The following is a 15,308-nucleotide window of genomic DNA, read 5'->3' as shown; positions in this document are numbered from 1 at the left end:
ACGATACGTTTATTCTTATACGTATCTGAGAGGGCTTTCCACGCTAGAGGGAACTACAATTGGTGGAAACGATTTCACGAGCCTCACCGGTGGTCTTCTGTATTAGATGACAGAGACGTTCAATGTCTGATATTTGAGACTTATTTATAAATATGGTGGTGAACAGATCCCGAAAAGTGGGCCAAGATATAAAATCGCCAGAGAAAGCTTGAATGTCGATAGGTGGAACAACTAGACTATATATATCGACAGGTGGATTGGTGTAGCTATTAGTGGTGAAAGCATTTTGAAATTCTGAAGCAACTATAGGAGTGGTGGACTGCACAGTATTCGAAGCTGAAGGTGGCATATATTTGAGACAATTTGGTGGAGATGATGAAATTGGTGGAGATTGTGAAATTGGTGGAGCTATAGCTGGGGAACTATTAAATAAAGGACTTTGAAGGCGATCGAGATTTCGATTTATGGAAGAATACGCAATAAATGCAGTATTGTACTTTTCCTCAACGACATCAATTTTAACAACCTGTGCAGTCTCAGATGCCGCAAGGTATGTTTTGTACCCATCATAGGTACACTTATCTTTATCCCATAACTCTCGAATTTCTGTATTGCGAATTTCGAGGCTGTACGTTGAATACTGGGATTCTGGATTTTTTTTCAAAGAATTCCACACTTTTTGGTAGCATGATTTTGAGCATGTTTTTCAACCAAATTGGCTACATTGTGTACATTGTAAATACCAAGGCGTATTTAATAAGGTGTAAGTGACAATCATATGGTTTTAAAGTTTTTTCTTTATTGTTTGTGAAATAAATTGTCAAAACAAATTTCTTCGACGTTTCATTTCTTTGAAACTTAAATTATGCTCAACAACAAAAAATACATTTATAGGAACAGAAAATGTTACAAGCCTTAAATGACGAAAAAATGTATTTTACATTGGATTCCTGGATAAAGGCCGCTGAAATATGGACCTCTAAAATTTGCAAGGAGCCTGTATTGGTATCTGCCCAGTGTTTGTCACACATATGGGCCTCTATAATGTTTCTAGTGCTTTCTCACGAAAATATCACAATGTGCAAGAAGATTATATTGAGTAGCTTTAAATAAGTCCATACGTTTAGGATATAAATCCTCTACCACCCTTAAAAGCAAGAAAATTGTATATTGAAATCTGCCCATTGGTATTTGCAAAATCTTAATACATAGTTAGGCACAAAATATTTGCAATTAAGGATAGATTCCGTAGAGGATCTTTATATGTATATTAATTTAAATTGGAAAGCATTGTGGGCCGTACTTCGGCCCGAGAATTTGACATACGCTTAAGGGGACCCCCCCATTCTCGGGGTCAAAATTTTTGTTGATATCATTAGAATCTACACTGATTAAAGAATGTCTCTGCAAAATTTCAAGTGAAAATCTCAAGAACTCTTGAAGATAAAGCCGATTTATTGTGTCAGCATCAAGTGACGACTAAAGGGCTTCTCAAACTTTAAACACGTTTTTCTCTTTTGCGAATGGCGGGCACGATAACTCAAAAACTAATAACCCAATCGGTTCCAAATTTTGCAACGTTTCTCTGGGAGTGTATAGCTCTCGTATGAACTAGGATAAAGCCAATCGGTGAAGATCTTCCTTATTTTTTAACTTGGGTTTTGGTAAAAAATCGGTGATTTTCCAAAAATATTTTTTCAAAGGTCCACCATTTTGTTAATTTTAGAGCGAAGTCAATAATCCTAGTTCATACGAGAGCCAGACATGTACTCTTTCTAACACCGTTGGAATTATCGGATTCCGATGTTCCAGTGAGGAGTTATCATACCCGCCATCAAAAATAAGGACTTTTCTTTAATTACAAAAAACAACAACAAAACAATAACAAAAATTTTTTGTAAATTATTTTTCTTCTCTTTTAAATCTTCAAATATATATGTGCAAAGTTACAAACCTTAACAAGCATTGGTATTGATTTACCAGCCCATTGAAAACCTTGAAAAATTAAAATAGAGAATGGGTGGGGTTCCCTTAAGACAATATTGGTATACAGGCTACGTAACACAATCTTCATTATTTTGTGGTCTTTCAGCGGCGATTTATGGCACACAACTTTTCCACTGAGAAGGGCTGATTTAGAAGCCACAATCAAGGGCAGGATGTGGTAAATTTTCAAAAAAAAAAAAAAAAAAAAGATTTCAGTTCCTCGTAGATAATTTGTTGACACAAAATGAAAACAAATACATATTTGTTTTTCAATGGTTGTGCGATTGACACGAAATTTTGCATATCGTTCTAATTTTTCTATAATGAAGTGTATTATATGTTTTGTACTCGATTCAAATTTAGATATAGATTCCATATATTTTATCGACTGATTTGATGTAGAGGGTGATATGAACTTTTGCCTAGCGTCCGAATTGGCTATGAAATTATGACTGTATCACCCAAGCTTCTGTTTCCGAAGAAATTGTTCACAATGTACCAAATTGAGCACTTATTAAGTGTAAATAATTATGTTGAAATCGGTACAAATTTTGATTAGCTCCTATATATATTTCTTGGTCGATTTCACCTATACTAGACGCCAAATACCCACAGTTTCTATGATTGCGATTATATTCATCGAAATTCTTCACATACAGCCTAGAATTATATATACAGTGAGTGTAAGAAGTATTTTGCCTCAATAAAAATTTGAAAAAATTCCAATATATACGCCTGAAGCCAGCAAACTGAAGATGTAAAATGACTTATGTATGATGGAGTACATTTGTGGACATATTTAGATCGTATTTCTGCAAGAATCACAGCGAAAGACCTATTGGTCTCGAAGATATCGGACGAAATATATAATAACCCACAAATGTTTATAACAAAAAAGTATTTTGCTTTTTATTATTATTTTAGAAAAAATTTTTACATTGATCACGTTTGGTCTTTTTATAGTTACAATTGCGGTTAACCACTTACTATAAGCGATTTGACCACGATTTCATTACAGCACGGCATTTTTTCGTGGGTATTTTCTCACATTTACATTCAATACATTCTCCATCAGTATTTCATTTAATATTTGGTATTTTCTCGTCCTAATCTTAAGATGAGAGTATTAAACATAGTCATTGCGGCTTCAAAACATCCCAAATATGTTTAGAATAATAAAGAAGAGGTTTTGCAAAATATAACGCGAGGACAGAATCTAAAAACTATAAAAACCAAAATCCGACAAACAAATTATTTAAAAAAAATTCGCGAAACCCAATTTTTCTGACTTCGAAATGTGTATGGTCCAGTAATATTGATCTAGGAACCAATATATGCCATGAAAATAGCAATAAGAAGGTCAGATTCTAAGATATGAACGGTTTTGTGGCAATAGTAATAAAAACCAATACTTGAAGTTGGGAGAAAACATCATTATTCGTTAAATCCTATTGTCTTTTGAAAAACTGTGGTTGCTGGTGGCGAATACGCATTCTATATTTTATCTCCGATTAACACCATCAGTTGCGAATAAAATGCAGTAGGGAATAAATGGGTCGATGTATTTATTTTCGAAATAAGATGTATTTCTATTGCCAGAAAACCGTCCATATATTTGAATCTGACCACCTTATTGCTATTTTCATCGTATATTTTGGTTCCTAGATCAGTAAAAATGAAACATAAAGTTTTCGAAGTTAGAAAAATGGGGTTTCGCGATATTTTTTTAAATAATTTGTTTGTCGGATTTTGGTTTTAATAGTTTTTAAGGTCCTGTCCTCGCGATATATTTTGTAAAACCTCCTTTTTATTATTCTTAACATATTTGGGATGTTTTGAAGCCGCGACGACTATATTTAATACTCTGATTTTAAGATTAGGACGAGAAATTACCAAATATTGAATGATATATTGCTGGAGAATGTATTGAACGTAAATGTGAGAAAATACTCGCGAAAAAATGCCGTGGTTTATTGGAATCACTTATAGTATGTCGTTACCCGCAATGGTAACTATAAAAAGACCAAACGTGTTCTATGTAACAATTTTTTCTAAAATTATAATAAAAAACAAAATACTTTTTTGTGATAAACATTTTTGTATTGTTATATATTTCGGCCGATATATTCGAGACCAATAGGTCTTTCGCTGTGATTCTTGCAGAAATACGATCTAAATATGTCCACAAACGTACTCCATTATACATAATTCATTTTACATCTTTAGTTTGCTGGCTTTAGGCGTAAAAATTGGAATTTTTTCAAATTTGTATTGAGGCAAAATACTTATTACACTCACTGTATATTAAGTATTGTTCAAATCGGTTCAGATTTATATATGACTTGAATGTATATTTTCGCTCGATTTTATGCAAATTAAGCAACTCGGTCAAGCTACTTATGACCCTTTAACAAGGTAGGCAATATACTATTCTCCAAATCCCTCTTAAAAATAACAAAAAATGCTTGTAATCCTATACCAACACATAATTTCTTCTATTTATATATACAATTTACAAAGTCACAGGCTGATGTGTGGTCAAAGCAATCATGTGTATTAAGGGGAATCAAGAAGGCAAACAAGAAGAAGAAGAAAAAATATTGCGCCAAACTGACCACCACCCAGCCAAAAGAGTTGTGATTGTAACGCCACTTGCTGTGTAGCGGTAACATGATTGTAAATCTATCCTCTCTCTGTCTCACGGTGTATTGCCAAAGGGCTTGAAATCGCAACAATAAGACGACGAAGAAGAAGATGTTCCATCGTGTTGTGCTTTGTGTTAAAGATACTTTGCCGCATCTACGGTCATCAATTGAGAAGAAAAAGACACAATCATTAAATGGCATCAATCGTATGATGATATTGTCTGTATGATCGGGAGGACCCTGGAGGATAAATAAATACAAGCCAAAAAAAATAAGAAATGAAATGTAATGCAATGGAGGAGGTAAACGTCGATTAGCAGGAGCTGTAACACATTTTAGGGGAATAAAAAAACTAAAGGGAGGATATTTGGAGAATAAATTTTCAATGACTTCTCGAGCAGCTCTATAGGCGTGGATTTTTAAAAGAATATTTGTCAAAGGTCTGGATGCCCTATAGGCGTTGATTTTTAAAGAATATTTTTCAAAGGTCTGGTAGCTCTAGATACGTGGATATTTAAAGAATATTTTTTAAAGGTCTGGTAGCTCTAGAGGCGTGGATTTTTTAAAGAATATTTTTCAAAGGTCTGGTAGCTCTAGAGGCGTGGATTTTTAAAGAATATTTTTCAAAGTTCTGGTAGCTCTAGAGGCGTGAATTTTTTAAGAATATTTTTCAAAGTTCTGGTAGCTCTAGAGGCGTGGATTTAAAAAAAAATATTTTTCAAAGTTCTGGTAGCTCTAGAGGCGTGGATTTTTAAAAAAAAATATTTTTCAAAGGTCTGGTAGCTCTAGAGGCGTGGATTTTAAAAAAAAAAATATTTTTCAAAGGTCTGGTAGCTCTAGAGGCGTGGTTTTGTTAAAGAATATTTTCCAAAGGTAGGGCAGCTCTAAAAGCGTGTATTTTTAAAGAATGTTTTCCAAAGGTCAGAGCAGCTCCATAGGCGTGGATTTTTAAAGAATATTTTTCAAAGGTCTGCCAGCTCTATAGGCGTGGATTTTTAAAGAATATTTTTCAAAGGTCTGCCAGCTCTATAGGCGTGGATTTTTAAAGAATATTTTTCAAAGGTCTGCCAGCTCTATAGGCGTGGATTTTTAAAGAATATTTTTCAAAGGTCTGGCAGCTCTATAGGCGTGGATTTTTAAATAATATTTTTCAAAGGTCGGGCAGCTCTATATGCGTGGATTTTTAAAGAATATTTTCCAAAGGTCGGGCAGCTCTATAGGCGTGGATTTTTAAAGAATATTTTCCAAAGGTCGGGCAGCTCTATAGGCGTGGATTTTTAAAGAATATTTTCCAAAGGTCGGGAAGCTCTATAGGCGTGGATTTTTAAAGAATATTTTCCAAAGGTCGGGCAGCTCTATATTTTCCAAAGGTCGGGCAGCTCTATAGGCGTGGATTTTTAAAGAATATTTTCCAAAGGTCGGGCAGCTCTATAGGCGTGGATTTTTAAAGAATATTTTCCAAAGGTCGGTCAACTACATAGGCGTTTTTTTTAAAGAATATTTTTCAAAGGTCGGGCAGCTCTATAAGCGTGGAAATTTAAAGAATATTTTTCAAAGGTCCGGCAGCTCTACAGCCGAGAATTTTTAAAGAATATTTTCCAAAGGTCGGGCAGCTCTATAGGCGTGGATTTTTAAAGAATATTTTCCAAAGGTCGGGCAGCTCTATAGGCGTGGATTTTTAAAGAATATATTCCAAAGGTCGGGCAGCTCCTTAGGCGTGGATTTTAAAAGAATATTTTCCAAAGGTCGGGCAGCTCCTTAGGCGTGGATTTTTAAAGAATATTTTCCAAAGGTCGGGCAGCTCCTTAGGCGTGGATTTTTAAAGAATATTTTCCAAAGGTCGGGCAGCTCCTTAGGCGTGGATTTTTAAAGAATATTTTCCAAAGGTCGGGCAGCTCCTTAGGCGTGGATTTTTAAAGAATATTTTCCAAAGGTCGGGCAGCTCCTTAGGCGTGGATTTTTAAAGAATATTTTCCAAAGGTCGGGCAGCTCCTTAGGCGTGGATTTTTAAAGAATATTTTCCAAAGGTCGGGCAGCTCCTTAGGCGTGGATTTTTAAAGAATATTTTCCAAAGGTCGGGCAGCTCCTTAGGCGTGGATTTTTAAAGAATATTTTCCAAAGGTCGGGCAGCTCCTTAGGCGTGGATTTTTAAAGAATATTTTCCAAAGGTCGGGCAGCTCCTTAGGCGTGGATTTTTAAAGAATATTTTCCAAATTTCCAAATTTAAGAATATTTTCCAAAGGTCTGGCAGCTCTATAGGCGTGGATTTTTAAAGAATATTTTCCAAATTTCCAAATTTAAGAATATTTTCCAAAGGTCTGGCAGCTCTATAGACGTGGGTTTTTAAAGAATATTTTCCAAAGGTCTGGCAGCTCTAGAGGTGTGAATTTTTAAAAATATTTCTTCCATAGACTATCTCAAGGGTGGATTTTGTTCAATTTTTTTCTTTCTTTTCTTAATATCTGTAAGCTCCAGTGTAGGGTATAGCGCCGTATCCACACCAAAAAGACTGGCCACAACCCAAACGAAAATGGAATTGCAACGCAAAAAGAAGATGTACAAAATTGCATGGGTGGGCTGATCAATTTTTGACAATTGCATTTTTGTGGCAGCTAAGACAAGCACTGGACGACGATACATACCCATGTTACAGCTGAGCGGCTGGAGAATAAAAAGGATGGGAATATTTCTTTCTGTGGCCAGCCGGACGATCGGTCGTTCGGTCGTTTCTTTCGGAACGATAAAATATGTTTAACGTGTCCTTAGGGATTGTTCGATTGTAGGTTGTTGTGTTACATGACATGGTCGGCTGTCCGGTGGTTGCGTTCTCGTGTTTTTTTTTTTCTTTGACTGTGGCACCATAACTCAGAGGGGTTTCCTGTAACTTTTGCTTTTGTTTTAAGATTTTGGAGGTCCAAGTCACAGCAAACAGTCATTCATCCATGTTGTTTCTGATTTTTTTTCTCAAACTTTTCTTGGCTGATGAAAGTGAAATTATTTCTACCTTTTGAGTTGCTTCTTGTCCGGGGCTGTTATGTTATAACAAGAAAGTAAAGAAGGAAGAAAACAACGACCACGACGATGATGATGATGTTGTAGAAAGAAAGATCGATGTTCCCGAGATTTGGCAATGATGGTGGCTGCGGCGGCATCGGCTTCTTTTTGTATTTTTGGTTTTAATTTAAAATTGTAACTTCGAAAATGAGAATCATTTTTTATTTTTCTTCTGCTGAGTTTTTTTGTTCAAAATTTTTGCTTGATTTATACAGCATTCAAGACGTAACATTGTTGGTACATTTGCCAAAGCAAATGTCTTTTGATGTTGTTGGAGTTTTTTTTTTCTGTTTGTTTGTCTGTTCACCCGTTGACAGTTAATTTAAATTTATGTTGTGGTTTTAAGAAAATCATAAATTTTCCCACCAAATACCCACTTCTGATTTTTTTTTTATTTTCGAGAAGATTCATTCGTTTGTCCATTTGTTACGCTGCGCGAATATTTATTTTAACGATTTGCAATGAAAGCCAAAAATTTGTCACTGTGTAAACGGAATATTTATGTCTTTATTGTTTTTTGGGTAATTGCATTTAACGTCAACAGTAGAGATAGATAAACACACAAAACAAAAGACTTAAGACACAAACTGAGGGCTATTAAAGTTAATTGGTTTTTAATGTCTATATATTTGACAAAAATAGATAAATAAATTATCTGATGTTTAAAAATTATAAGAAATTTGTTATTTACTTTTTGTCATTTAGTTGTGGGAACAAATAATGAAATAATGAAAATTTTAACCCTTTCAGTGTTTTTGTCGAATATATTCGACATTTAAAATTACTCTGTTTCTTTATATGATTTTAAATCCAAAGTTTTCGATTTTTATCCCGACAAAAATTTTTTTGACACTGAAAGGGTTAAAGGATATTTTTCAAAGGACAGACCGAGGGGAAATATTTTTTCAAGGATAATAAAATCTATAAGCGTGGACATTTTAAGAATATTTTTAAATTACCATTAGGTTTATAAGCAGGGCATTTTTAAAACATTTTCATATAATATTTTTCAAAATAGTGCCAAGTCAATTGAAATAATTGAATTCATTATACCCTACACAACTATGTTGTCAGAGTATTATAGCTTTGTACAGCCCCAAAAGCTTGTAACGCCCACCTTTAAGTATACCGATCATCATATCTCGACTAGGTGATTCGATCTAGACATGTGTCCATCCGTCCGTCTGTCCATTATATTTTGTAAACATGATACAGGCCACAGTTATGAATCAATCTTCACGAAATTTTGCATGTAGGTTCTGGCCAATGAAGCCCCCTATTGTTTTTGTTTAATTTTTGTCGGTTTTTCTGGTCGCTCCACTGGTCGCAATTATGGCCCAAACATCGTAATTTTTTACATGAGGAATGGGATCGGGTCAAAGCATGTCTGTTTTGATAAAGATCGGTCAATATTTAGTGGGTCAAACGGACCCTGACTTTTGTGTGAAAAATTACAAAATTTGTATTTTATTGTGTATATATTTACTCCTGAAAGACATATACCCGAGAAATTGATACCAATTATATTGTCGTATGTACTCGGATGTGGGAGTTACACGTAAATATTTACAGGTACTTAAGTACTCAGATATTATTTTAGTAACCCATTATCACCCTAGAGGGCGGAAATATAGCGCTGATCACTTTGAAATGTTCCATGAGGTTCCAGTGATGGTCAAGTACAACGCCTATAATCGGTGATGATCAGAATTTTGGGATGAAGTGGGCCGAAAACTTTTTTTTCCAAATCGAAAGCCGAACATCACAACACAACCCACGGTAAAGGGAATATGGACAAGTAAATAGAAGGGAAAAGTTAAATTTTCGTGGAAGTTGTGCAGGGTATCATATAGTTGGCCCCGTCCGACTATACTGCTCCGCTCACTGGTTTTATGTATTATTTTCAATATTTTTTCATCGAAAACCTGGACTTTAATATGTTTTTTCAAAGTACTTGCCGCGGATTTTTTAAAAATATTTTTTGAGGACTATGCATGAATAATTATAAACGACAGTTTATACATTTGGATTTTTTAAACTTATTTTTCAGAGTAAAATAGTTTTATTAAAATCTATTTTTAGAGAACTAGCAGCTCTATATGCGAAGCTTTTTTAAGAAAATTTGTCAGTGGTCTACCTACAATTTTTTAATATATTTTTTCAGAGGCAAACTTGGTTATTTTTATATTTCTCAATATTTGCACACTCTTGACCAATTATATGCCAACATTTACTGTGCGGCATAATTTGACGCTAAATATTGACCTTCATTATGATGACAGCCATTTGAATTAGTTGGTAAGATCGCCTACCTCATGGGAAATTTGGAAGGTATTCATGTAAGGACTGGGCCGACTATATGACCACTTTGGATATATTCTACATATGTATCCTAACAGACGTCGTCTTTTCGAAGAAATACTAATTTCAGTACGTTGTGTCAATCCGCCTAGATATGGGTTTTTAGTTCACAATTTACATTAAATTAGACGAAAATTGATATGGGAGCTATCTGAACCGATTTTCAAACCTAGCACACATCATTCTCGACCTAATTCAGTACCCTATGCCAAATTTCGTGCAAATCGAAAGATATATAGGGGCTTTGGTGCACCACTTTTCATAAAATCGGACGAGATTATATACGGGAGCTATATCTAAATCCGAACCGATTATCACGAAACATAGCACACATCATTCTGGACCTAATTTAGTACCCTACAAAGACAAATCGAAAGACATATAGAGGCTTTTACCTTAAATCGGTCGAAACTATATATGGGAGCTATATCTAAATCTGAACCGATTCCAACAAAATTTCGCATACATAAATTTGGAACTAATGCAGTACGTTGTGCAACATTTTGTGCGAATCTGCCTAAATTTGACTCTTTGCTGCTCCATTTACATAAAATCGGACGAAAATATATATGGGAGCTATATCTAAATCTGAACCGATTTCCCCCAAGTGTTCGCCCTTGGACGAACACTTGGGGGAAATACGATGTTCACAAAAATACATGGACGGACGGACATGCGTAATTCCACTCAGAAAGTGATTCTATGCATATTCCCAAAAGGAACTATGGGTCTATCTCGATTCCTTTTGCCTATTACAAACATATGCACAAAGACATAATACCCTGTACTACAGTGTGGCGAAGGGTATAAAAATGGCAAATTGTTTGGGAAAAAATTAATAATGCTAAAACAGATGCTAGGTGCTAGATCAACTTTTTAATGCTAAACAAATTAAAAAAGTGCTAAATCTAGCACTAAAAGTTATAAATTGGCTTATAATTGTGGCGTCAAGGGAGAAACAGAAAAAATAACGTTTTCGGTCTTTTTCATACCCGATATATCATCTGATCATCATCTAAAATTTTAAACATCGTCTTTATCATATCCTGAACCTCATGCAAAATTGCCTAGCCATCAGCTCTATATTTCTGTCATCTAGTGTGATAATGGTAATACTAAACAATATAAGAATACACAGACCCCTGTAAACTCTCTCTCCAAGTGCGTGCATAAATATAATAGGTACCAACTTAACCACTGGTCAAACACTCCTCTTAGATAAGCTATAAACTTCGTGGGTCTTTATCCTTTAGGCCTTCATATATATGACATAGTATACAAATTTTGTTATTTTTCACACAAAAGTTTGGGTCTAATTGATCCGCTGAATATTGATCGATCTTCAAAAAAGCTATAATACCCTTACATTATCGAATTTTAAAATAAAATTTGTTTAATGTCTAATTGACCCCAGCGATTTTATAAATTTACATTTGTAGCGATTTTAATAAATATGTTCCCGGAAACAAATAGACACAAAGAAGATATTTTTAAGGACTAGCTTTTTGGGAGTGTTACCTATACAGCGAATAGTTGCACTAAATCGATCGTTTGTATAAAAAGTAAAAATATTACGATGTACCATCAATAGATCAAATCGGATACTCCATTCACTTCATATACAATTTGCAAGTTTTCATAGCCTAAATATATGTTAAATACCAAATGTTAAATACCAAAATCTTGAGCCTCGGTGGGAGAGGTACAAAGATAATACAGACGTGTTTGGAAAAGATATTATGATGGGCACAGTATGGATGAAACAGGCTACTCTCATTGGGAGTTATCGTGTGCAGCAACCGGACGGAGTACATTTGTAAATCGATTTCGAAAAGTCTGAAACGGATTTGGTCCAAAGATACTTGCAGTCTAAATACAATATTTCAATGGGATACCTTTTTGTCATAACACCGTAAATATACCCACAATAGACCTAAGATTAAGGGTATAAAAGCCACACATTTAGTGAAAATATTCCATGGAAATATATCCTTAACCAATTCCCTGAAAAAATATACCCTTTATATAAATAAAAAAATTAAAGCTAATAGTTGAAAATTTTCTTAGGAAAATATTCTCCAAAAAATCCACGATAATAGCTCAAATCGCTCTTAAATATATAACTTTAAAAATTACGTTTTTGTTTTTAAAAATCCACAAAAAAATATTATTTTTTATATTTTTCTCCCAACATCAATAGTCCTTGATTGTAATAGACCTTGGGAAAATATTATTTAAAATTTTAATGCTTCTGAATCATAGTCCTTAAAAATATACGTTTCTATAGCCTCGAAAAACTATTTCTAGTATATTTCAAAACAAAAGACTTAAGACACAAACACATTATTTATACAAACGCCACTTTGCAAAGTGGCTTTGGCTACTTTAAATATTCATTTATCAAAAAAAGCATTATTCCATTTTTTTTCTATACAATTTGTCTAATTTGGCAATTCCATTTTTTTTGATTTAACAATTTCGTTTGTAAACTAATTTAATATTGTTTTCAATTTTTTTGTTTGCTTCATTCTTTCGTTTTTTGTCTATTAACAATCCAGATCCCCTGACAGCAATGATTACCGATCGCAACAAATTGAATTTTGTTACGATACAATGGTTGTGGCTTTTGTGTCTGATTTTGGTGTTCAGTGGCGGCATAACAACAACACTGGGCCATAATGTCGGTGGTACTGGTGAGACCACACAACAGAAGCAACAGCTACAGCAGACACAAAATCAGGCCGATACAGTGCAACAACAGCAACAGTCAATGTTGTCAATGCAACAGCAGCAGCAGCAACAACAACAGCAATCCAACATACAACTAGTAGAGAGCAATGGACCATCGTCTCAACAGCAACAACAACAAGATGTAACAGGTATGAATTGACAACGATGATGATCGCACATCGTCGGACAAACACAGGCATACAATCATAACACATATAAACAATGAATATAAAAAATAAATAACAGCAAAAAAAAATTAAATAATCATTACAAATGCAGAGCACCAACAATGTCAAAAAATATGTTTCTATGACAGTCAAATTGTTTGAAATTGGTGGTAGAGTCTCTCTCAAAATGCCGATGATGATTATTGCCAAATCAGTGACCAATCAAACAGAAAAAAACCAATAAAAAAATTGCCAATATTATTGTTAGTGTCAAATCAATATCAATCAAATTCGATAATGGCAATAACAACAAAAATTGATTTGATGATATTGTTTTTTTGGAGGAGTATTGAAAATATAAAACTAATATTTATTGTTCGGTATGATTGACAAACCACAACGTGCTTGAAATACATATTTATAATTGTGCCAAATTTGTTTGAAAATACTTTCACTAATATTCTACATGATTGTGGGAATTTACTTGTGGAGTTTTCAAAAACAATAATGTTCACACGATTATGAAACCACTATAAGTACGAATTTTTATACTCTACAAAACTATGTTGTCAGGGTATTAATGTTTTGTGTTATCCCAAAAGTTTGTAAGGCCGCGAAATATTTGTCTTTTTAGTATACCGATCGTCACCGATCGACTAGCTGATTTGATCTAGACATATGTGTCCGTCTGTCCATTATAATTTGTAAACACAATACAGGTCACAGTTATGAACCAAACGTCATGAAATTATGCATGTAGGTTAGGTTCGGACGAAAGAAGGCCTCTATTTTTGAATTGATCCGTTAATATTAGGAAATGAAATGGAGCAGAAACTTTATTTTTGTATATTTATACCATTCACCACACTGTGGTACAGGGTATTATGTCTTTGTGCATATGTTTGTAACAGGCAAAATGAAACGAGATAGACACATGGTTCCTTTTGAGAATATGCATAGAATCACTTTTTAAGTCGATTTATGCATGTCCGTCTGTCTGTCCATGTTAAGTACAGGTCGCATTTATTATCCGAATTGGATGAAATTTGGCCCAAGGACGAACCCTATTGAAATTGGGAAAAATCGGTTCAGATTTAGATATAGCTCCCATATATATTTTCGTCCGATTTAAGGTAAATGGTGCACCAAAGTCCCTATATATCTTTCGATTTGCACGAAATTTGGCACAGCGTACTTAATTAAGCCTAAAATGATGTGTGCAAAGTTTCGTGAAAATCGGTTCAGATTTAGATATAGATCCCATATATATTTTCGTCCGATTTAAGGTAAATGGTGCACCAAAGTCCCTAAATATCTTTTGATTTGCACGAAATTTGGTATAGCGTACTGAATAAAGTCTAAAATGATGTGTGTTAAGTTTCGTGAAAATCGATTCAGATTTAGATATAGCTCCCATATATATTTTCGTCCGATTTAAGGAAAATGGTGTACCAAAGTCCCTATATATCTTTCGATTTCCACGAAATTTGGTACAGCGTACTGAATAAAGTCTACAATGATGTGTGATAAGTTTAATGAAAATCGGTTCCGATTTAGATATAGCTCCCATATATATTTTCGTCCGATTTTAGATAAATAGTGCATCAGAGTCCCTATATATCGTTCGATTTGCACGAAATTTGGTGTAGTGTACTGAATGAAGTATAGAATGATGTGTGTTAAGTTTCCTAAAAAACGCGCCAGATTTAGATATAGCTCCCATATAGATGAACTTATTATAACCTATAAGTTAGATATAAATGCTGCACCGAATTCCCCAGGTGGGTCCGATTGGCACAACATTTTGTACAACTTATTGAAGTTATTATGAGATAACGTGTGGCAAGTTTTGATGAAATTGGTTCAGATTTAGATATAGTTCCTATATATAGTTTCGTCAGATTTTAAGTAAAATGTGCACCAAAGACCCAAAGTTATATATTTTATATAACCTAGCATGTGGAAAGTTTTATTTAATCGGTTCAAATTTGGATAGAGCTATTATACATATTTTCTCCCGATGCACCAATAACTCAAAATATGGCCGATATTCTGTGACAAGTTTCGATGAAATCGGCTTAGATTTCGATATAGCTTTTATACATATTTTCGTCCGATTTGAAGTAATTGGCGCACAAAACTCCTCATGTTTATCAGATATGTATCCAAATAATCAACGGGTATCCGATTGATATATGCTTTAAATTGAGTTACATAATTTTGTCCCATTGAAAAGAATCAACTCTATATCTGACCAAATGAAAAATTTAGTATAGGTTGCAGAAAGACATGTTTATGGGTCCAATTTCATTTTACTGGTCCTTCAAAAATGCGACGTCTGTTAAGATTCATCTGTTGAATATAC

General features: G+C 34.2%; 1 protein-coding gene across 1 annotated transcript in view; it reads left to right on the top strand.

Annotated features, from left to right (window-relative positions):
• The first annotated feature begins 4,504 nt into the window (after positions 1 to 4,504).
• Positions 4,505 to 15,308, top strand: part of LOC133325086 (aspartate--tRNA ligase, mitochondrial) — a 99,593-nt gene continuing 88,789 nt past the window's right edge. The window contains exon 1 of the mRNA XM_061533912.1: positions 4,505 to 4,509. The gene's annotated coding sequence lies outside the window, so the exon portion shown is untranslated. The remainder of the gene's footprint in view (positions 4,510 to 15,308) is intronic.

This window comes from Musca vetustissima, unplaced genomic scaffold (genome assembly GCF_032173495.1).
Source record: "Musca vetustissima isolate MV318-11 ecotype Yass unplaced genomic scaffold, APGP_CSIRO_Mvet_v1 utg22848, whole genome shotgun sequence".
NCBI lineage: Eukaryota > Metazoa > Arthropoda > Insecta > Diptera > Muscidae > Musca > Musca vetustissima.
Note: the sequence above shows the minus strand (reverse complement) of the source record. Positions and strands in the feature narration are given on the sequence as shown.